A 7,243-nucleotide genomic window follows, 5' to 3' on the forward strand; every position below is an offset into this window, starting at 1 on the left:
TGTCTGTCCTATCTGTTCTGTCTGTTCTGTCTGTCCTATCTGAGGGAGACATTATTCACTGTGGCTTTGCCAGTAAATATGTAATATGTCGATAAGTACCGTGGTCATGTAATCCTGTGTATAAAGGGAAATGCAGGGAACAAAACGGGCATTTAAGAACCACGGAGACATTCTAACAGAATATAGGGAATTCGTTCCTGCATAACATTCTGTCATGACATTTTCCTGCATGCACCAACAACAGAAAGTCAAATGACATGGAAAATAAACATTTGCATTCCCCCGGTTGAAAGATCTCTGACTGACCGACACACAGGCCTCACTCCCTGTACCTCAGGGTTCTTTTACAGAGAATAAACATTTGTATTCACCCGGTTGAAAGATCACTCTGACTGACCGACACACAGGCCTCACTCCCTGTACCTCAGGGTTCTTTTACAGAGAACACACACAAACAGACCGGAGGAGAAGCCACATTGTTCTCTGTTTAATTGTCAGGAACCCTTCTGTAGCGAAGGAGACCACACCTCCAATACATCAGATGGAATAGCAAGGAAAGGAAGAACACAAGGCTTTTAATCAAGTGGGAAAATACACATTTATCTTCAAAACAGTTCCAGTTTTACTGTATCTCTTGAAGTTGACTTGGGTGTTAGATTCATGGTCGTAGACTGCAGTACTCACTTTAGTGTCATGTTGACATTGAGAAGTGCAAGAGATCTAATACGCTAAGACACACACATCCTATGTCCCACTCTTCAGGAATACATGTGTCAGCTGGCAGACGGAGCAGACGGATGGAGCATGCACACACACAGACACACAGACACACACACACACACACACACACACACACGGTCTCCACGGTGACCAAAGACAAAAAAAGAACAGCTGGCCTCCAGAGAAGAGAGAGAGAGAGAGAGAGAGAGAGAGAGGGAGAGGGAGAGGGAGAGGGAGAGGGAGAGGGAGAGAAAGAGAGAGGGAGAGGAAGAGAGAGAGGGAGGGAGGGGGATGTAGAATGAGAGAGTGTGTGTAAGGAAGAGAAAACAGAGAGAGTGAATGAGTTTGGAAAGACGGCGCCAGGAGAGAACGAGAGAGAGAGAGGGGGAGTAGAGGCAGAGAATCGGGAGAGAGTTACTGCAGGAGACTACAAAGAGAGAGGGGGAGTAGAGGCAGAGAATCGGGAGAGAGTTACTGCAGGATACTACAAAGAGAGAGGGGGAGTAGAGGCAGAGAATCGGGAGAGAGTTACTGCAGGAGACTACAGAGAGAGAGGGGGAGTAGAGGCAGAGAATCGGGAGAGAGTTACTGCAGGAGACTACAGAGAGAGAGGGGGAGTAGAGGCAGAGAATCGGGAGAGAGTTACTGCAGGAGACTACAGAGAGAGAGGGGGAGTAGAGGCAGAGAATCGGGAGAGAGTTACTGCAGGAGACTACAAAGAGAGAGGGGGAGTAGAGGCAGAGAATCGGAAGACAGTTACTGCAGGAGACTACAGAGAGAGAGGGGGAGTAGAGGCAGAGAATCGGGAGAGAGTTACTGCAGGAGACTACAAAGAGAGAGGGGGAGTAGAGGCAGAGAATCGGGAGAGAGTTACTGCAGGAGACTACAAAGAGAGAGGGGGAGTAGAGGCAGAGAATCGGGAGAGAGTTACTGCAGGAGACTACAGAGAGAGAGGGGGAGTAGAGGCAGAGAATCGGGAGAGAGTTACTGCAGGAGACTACAAAGAGAGAGGGGGAGTAGAGGCAGAGAATCGGGAGAGAGTTACTGCAGGATACTACAAAGAGAGAGGGGGAGTAGAGGCAGAGAATCGGGAGAGAGTTACTGCAGGAGACTACAGAGAGAGAGGGGGAGTAGAGGCAGAGAATCGGGAGAGAGTTACTGCAGGAGACTACAAAGAGAGAGGGGGAGTAGAGGCAGAGAATCGGGAGACAGTTACTGCAGGAGACTACAGAGAGAGAGGGGGAGTAGAGGCAGAGAATCGGGAGAGAGTTACTGCAGGAGACTACAAAGAGAGAGGGGGAGTAGAGGCAGAGAATCGGGAGAGAGTTACTGCAGGAGACTACAAAGAGAGAGGGGGAGTAGAGGCAGAGAATCGGGAGAGAGTTACTGCAGGAGACTACAAAGAGAGAGGGGGAGTAGAGGCAGAGAATCGGGAGAGAGTTACTGCAGGAGACTACAAAGAGAGAGGGGGAGTAGAGGCAGAGAATCGGGAGAGAGTTACTGCAGGATACTACAAAGAGAGAGGGGGAGTAGAGGCAGAGAATCGGGAGAGAGTTACTGCAGGAGACTACAAAGAGAGAGGGGGAGTAGAGGCAGAGAATCGGGAGAGAGTTACTGCAGGATACTACAGAGAGAGAGGGGGAGTAGAGGCAGAGAATCGGGAGAGAGTTACTGCAGGATACTACAAAGAGAGAGGGGGAGTAGAGGCAGAGAATCGGGAGAGAGTTACTGCAGGAGACTACAAAGAGAGAGGGGGAGTAGAGGCAGAGAATCGGGAGAGAGTTACTGCAGGAGACTACAAAGAGAGAGGGGGAGTAGAGGCAGAGAATCGGGAGAGAGTTACTGCAGGATACTACAAAGAGAGAGGGGGAGTAGAGGCAGAGAATCGGGAGAGAGTTACTGCAGGAGACTACAAAGAGAGAGGGGGAGTAGAGGCAGAGAATCGGGAGAGAGTTACTGCAGGATACTACAAAGAGAGAGGGGGAGTAGAGGCAGAGAATCGGGAGAGAGTTACTGCAGGATACTACAAAGAGAGAGGGGGAGTAGAGGCAGAGAATCGGGAGAGAGTTACTGCAGGATACTACAAAGAGAGAGGGGGAGTAGAGGCAGAGAATCGGGAGAGAGTTACTGCAGGAGACTACAGAGAGAGAGGGGGAGTAGAGGCAGAGAATCGGGAGAGAGTTACTGCAGGAGACTACAAAGAGAGAGGGGGAGTAGAGGCAGAGAATCGGGAGACAGTTACTGCAGGAGACTACAGAGAGAGAGGGGGAGTAGAGGCAGAGAATCGGGAGAGAGTTACTGCAGGAGACTACAAAGAGAGAGGGGGAGTAGAGGCAGAGAATCGGGAGAGAGTTACTGCAGGAGACTACAAAGAGAGAGGGGGAGTAGAGGCAGAGAATCGGGAGAGAGTTACTGCAGGAGACTACAAAGAGAGAGGGGGAGTAGAGGCAGAGAATCGGGAGAGAGTTACTGCAGGAGACTACAAAGAGAGAGGGGGAGTAGAGGCAGAGAATCGGGAGAGAGTTACTGCAGGATACTACAAAGAGAGAGGGGGAGTAGAGGCAGAGAATCGGGAGAGAGTTACTGCAGGAGACTACAAAGAGAGAGGGGGAGTAGAGGCAGAGAATCGGGAGAGAGTTACTGCAGGATACTACAGAGAGAGAGGGGGAGTAGAGGCAGAGAATCGGGAGAGAGTTACTGCAGGATACTACAAAGAGAGAGGGGGAGTAGAGGCAGAGAATCGGGAGAGAGTTACTGCAGGAGACTACAAAGAGAGAGGGGGAGTAGAGGCAGAGAATCGGGAGAGAGTTACTGCAGGAGACTACAAAGAGAGAGGGGGAGTAGAGGCAGAGAATCGGGAGAGAGTTACTGCAGGATACTACAAAGAGAGAGGGGGAGTAGAGGCAGAGAATCGGGAGAGAGTTACTGCAGGAGACTACAAAGAGAGAGGGGGAGTAGAGGCAGAGAATCGGGAGAGAGTTACTGCAGGATACTACAAAGAGAGAGGGGGAGTAGAGGCAGAGAATCGGGAGAGAGTTACTGCAGGATACTACAAAGAGAGAGGGGGAGTAGAGGCAGAGAATCGGGAGAGAGTTACTGCAGGATACTACAAAGAGAGAGGGGGAGTAGAGGCAGAGAATCGGGAGAGAGTTACTGCAGGAGACTACAGAGAGAGAGGGGGAGTAGAGGCAGAGAATCGGGAGAGAGTTACTGCAGGATACTACAAAGAGAGAGGGGGAGTAGAGGCAGAGAATCGGGAGAGAGTTACTGCAGGAGACTACAAAGAGAGAGGGGGAGTAGAGGCAGAGAATCGGGAGAGAGTTACTGCAGGAGACTACAAAGAGAGAGGGGGAGTAGAGGCAGAGAATCGGGAGAGAGTTACTGCAGGAGACTACAAAGAGAGAGGGGGAGTAGAGGCAGAGAATCGGGAGAGAGTTACTGCAGGAGACTACAAAGAGAGAGGGGGACTAGAGGCAGAGAATCGGGAGAGAGTTACTGCAGGATACTACAAAGAGAGAGGGGGAGTAGAGGCAGAGAATCGGGAGAGAGTTACTGCAGGATACTACAAAGAGAGAGGGGGAGTAGAGGCAGAGAATCGGGAGAGAGTTACTGCAGGAGACTACAAAGAGAGAGGGGGAGTAGAGGCAGAGAATCGGGAGAGAGTTACTGCAGGATACTACAAAGAGAGAGGGGGAGTAGAGGCAGAGAATCGGGAGAGAGTTACTGCAGGAGACTACAGAGAGAGAGGGGGAGTAGAGGCAGAGAATCGGGAGAGAGTTACTGCAGGAGACTACAGAGAGAGAGGGGGAGTAGAGGCAGAGAATCGGGAGAGAGTTACTGCAGGAGACTACAGAGAGAGAGGGGGAGTAGAGGCAGAGAATCGGGAGAGAGTTACTGCAGGAGACTACAAAGAGAGAGGGGGAGTAGAGGCAGAGAATCGGGAGAGAGTTACTGCAGGAGACTACAAAGAGAGAGGGGGAGTAGAGGCAGAGAATCGGGAGAGAGTTACTGCAGGAGACTACAGAGAGAGAGGGGGAGTAGAGTCAGAGAATCGGGAGAGAGTTACTGCAGGAGACTACAAAGAGAGAGGGGGAGTAGAGGCAGAGAATCGGGAGAGAGTTACTGCAGGATACTACAAAGAGAGAGGGGGAGTAGAGGCAGAGAATCGGGAGAGAGTTACTGCAGGAGACTACAGAGAGAGAGGGGGAGTAGAGGCAGAGAATCGGGAGAGAGTTACTGCAGGATACTACAAAGAGAGAGGGGGAGTAGAGGCAGAGAATCGGGAGAGAGTTACTGCAGGATACTACAAAGAGAGAGGGGGAGTAGAGGCAGAGAATCGGGAGAGAGTTACTGCAGGAGACTACAGAGAGAGAGGGGGAGTAGAGGCAGAGAATCGGGAGAGAGTTACTGCAGGAGACTACAGAGAGAGAGGGGGAGTAGAGGCAGAGAATCGGGAGAGAGTTACTGCAGGAGACTACAGAGAGAGAGGGGGAGTAGAGGCAGAGAATCGGGAGAGAGTTACTGCAGGAGACTACAAAGAGAGAGGGGGAGTAGAGGCAGAGAATCGGGAGAGAGTTACTGCAGGAGACTACAAAGAGAGAGGGGGAGTAGAGGCAGAGAATCGGGAGAGAGTTACTGCAGGAGACTACAGAGAGAGAGGGGGAGTAGAGTCAGAGAATCGGGAGAGAGTTACTGCAGGAGACTACAAAGAGAGAGGGGGAGTAGAGGCAGAGAATCGGGAGAGAGTTACTGCAGGATACTACAAAGAGAGAGGGGGAGTAGAGGCAGAGAATCGGGAGAGAGTTACTGCAGGAGACTACAGAGAGAGAGGGGGAGTAGAGGCAGAGAATCGGGAGAGAGTTACTGCAGGATACTACAAAGAGAGAGGGGGAGTAGAGGCAGAGAATCGGGAGAGAGTTACTGCAGGAGACTACAAAGAGAGAGGGGGAGTAGAGGCAGAGAATCGGGAGAGAGTTACTGCAGGAGACTACAGAGAGAGAGGGGGAGTAGAGGCAGAGAATCGGGAGAGAGTTACTGCAGGAGACTACAAAGAGAGAGGGGGAGTAGAGGCAGAGAATCGGGAGAGAGTTACTGCAGGAGACTACAGAGAGAGAGGGGGAGTAGAGGCAGAGAATCGGGAGAGAGTTACTGCAGGAGACTACAAAGAGAGAGGGGGAGTAGAGGCAGAGAATCGGGAGAGAGTTACTGCAGGAGACTACAAAGAGAGAGGGGGAGTAGAGGCAGAGAATCGGGAGAGAGTTACTGCAGGAGACTACAAAGAGAGAGGGGGAGTAGAGGCAGAGAATCGGGAGAGAGTTACTGCAGGAGACTACAAAGAGAGAGGGGGAGTAGAGGCAGAGAATCGGGAGACAGTTACTGCAGGAGACTACAGAGAGAGGGGGAGTAGAGGCAGAGAATCGGGAGAGAGTTACTGCAGGAGACTACAAAGAGAGAGGGGGAGTAGAGGCAGAGAATCGGGAGAGAGTTACTGCAGGAGACTACAAAGAGAGAGGGGGAGTAGAGGCAGAGAATCGGGAGAGAGTTACTGCAGGATACTACAAAGAGAGAGGGGGAGTAGAGGCAGAGAATCGGGAGAGAGTTACTGCAGGATCCTACAGAGAGAGAGGGGGAGTAGAGGCAGAGAATCGGGAGAGAGTTACTGCAGGAGACTACAAAGAGAGAGGGGGAGTAGAGGCAGAGAATCGGGAGAGAGTTACTGCAGGATACTACAAAGAGAGAGGGGGAGTAGAGGCAGAGAATCGGGAGAGAGTTACTGCAGGAGACTACAAAGAGAGAGGGGGAGTAGAGGCAGAGAATCGGGAGAGAGTTACTGCAGGATACTACAAAGAGAGAGGGGGAGTAGAGGCAGAGAATCGGGAGAGAGTTACTGCAGGAGACTACAGAGAGAGAGGGGGAGTAGAGGCAGAGAATCGGGAGAGAGTTACTGCAGGAGACTACAAAGAGAGAGGGGGAGTAGAGGCAGAGAATCGGGAGAGAGTTACTGCAGGAGACTACAAAGAGAGAGGGGGAGTAGAGGCAGAGAATCGGGAGAGAGTTACTGCAGGAGACTACAAAGAGAGAGGGGGAGTAGAGGCAGAGAATCGGGAGACAGTTACTGCAGGAGACTACAGAGAGAGGGGGAGTAGAGGCAGAGAATCGGGAGAGAGTTACTGCAGGAGACTACAAAGAGAGAGGGGGAGTAGAGGCAGAGAATCGGGAGAGAGTTACTGCAGGAGACTACAAAGAGAGAGGGGGAGTAGAGGCAGAGAATCGGGAGAGAGTTACTGCAGGATCCTACAGAGAGAGAGGGGGAGTAGAGGCAGAGAATCGGGAGAGAGTTACTGCAGGAGACTACAAAGAGAGAGGGGGAGTAGAGGCAGAGAATCGGGAGAGAGTTACTGCAGGATACTACAAAGAGAGAGGGGGAGTAGAGGCAGAGAATCGGGAGAGAGTTACTGCAGGAGACTACAAAGAGAGAGGGGGAGTAGAGGCAGAGAATCGGGAGAGAGTTACTGCAGGATAC

The sequence above is a fragment of the Oncorhynchus mykiss genome, chromosome 16, assembly GCF_013265735.2.
Source record: "Oncorhynchus mykiss isolate Arlee chromosome 16, USDA_OmykA_1.1, whole genome shotgun sequence".
Taxonomy (NCBI): Eukaryota; Metazoa; Chordata; class Actinopteri; order Salmoniformes; family Salmonidae; genus Oncorhynchus; species Oncorhynchus mykiss.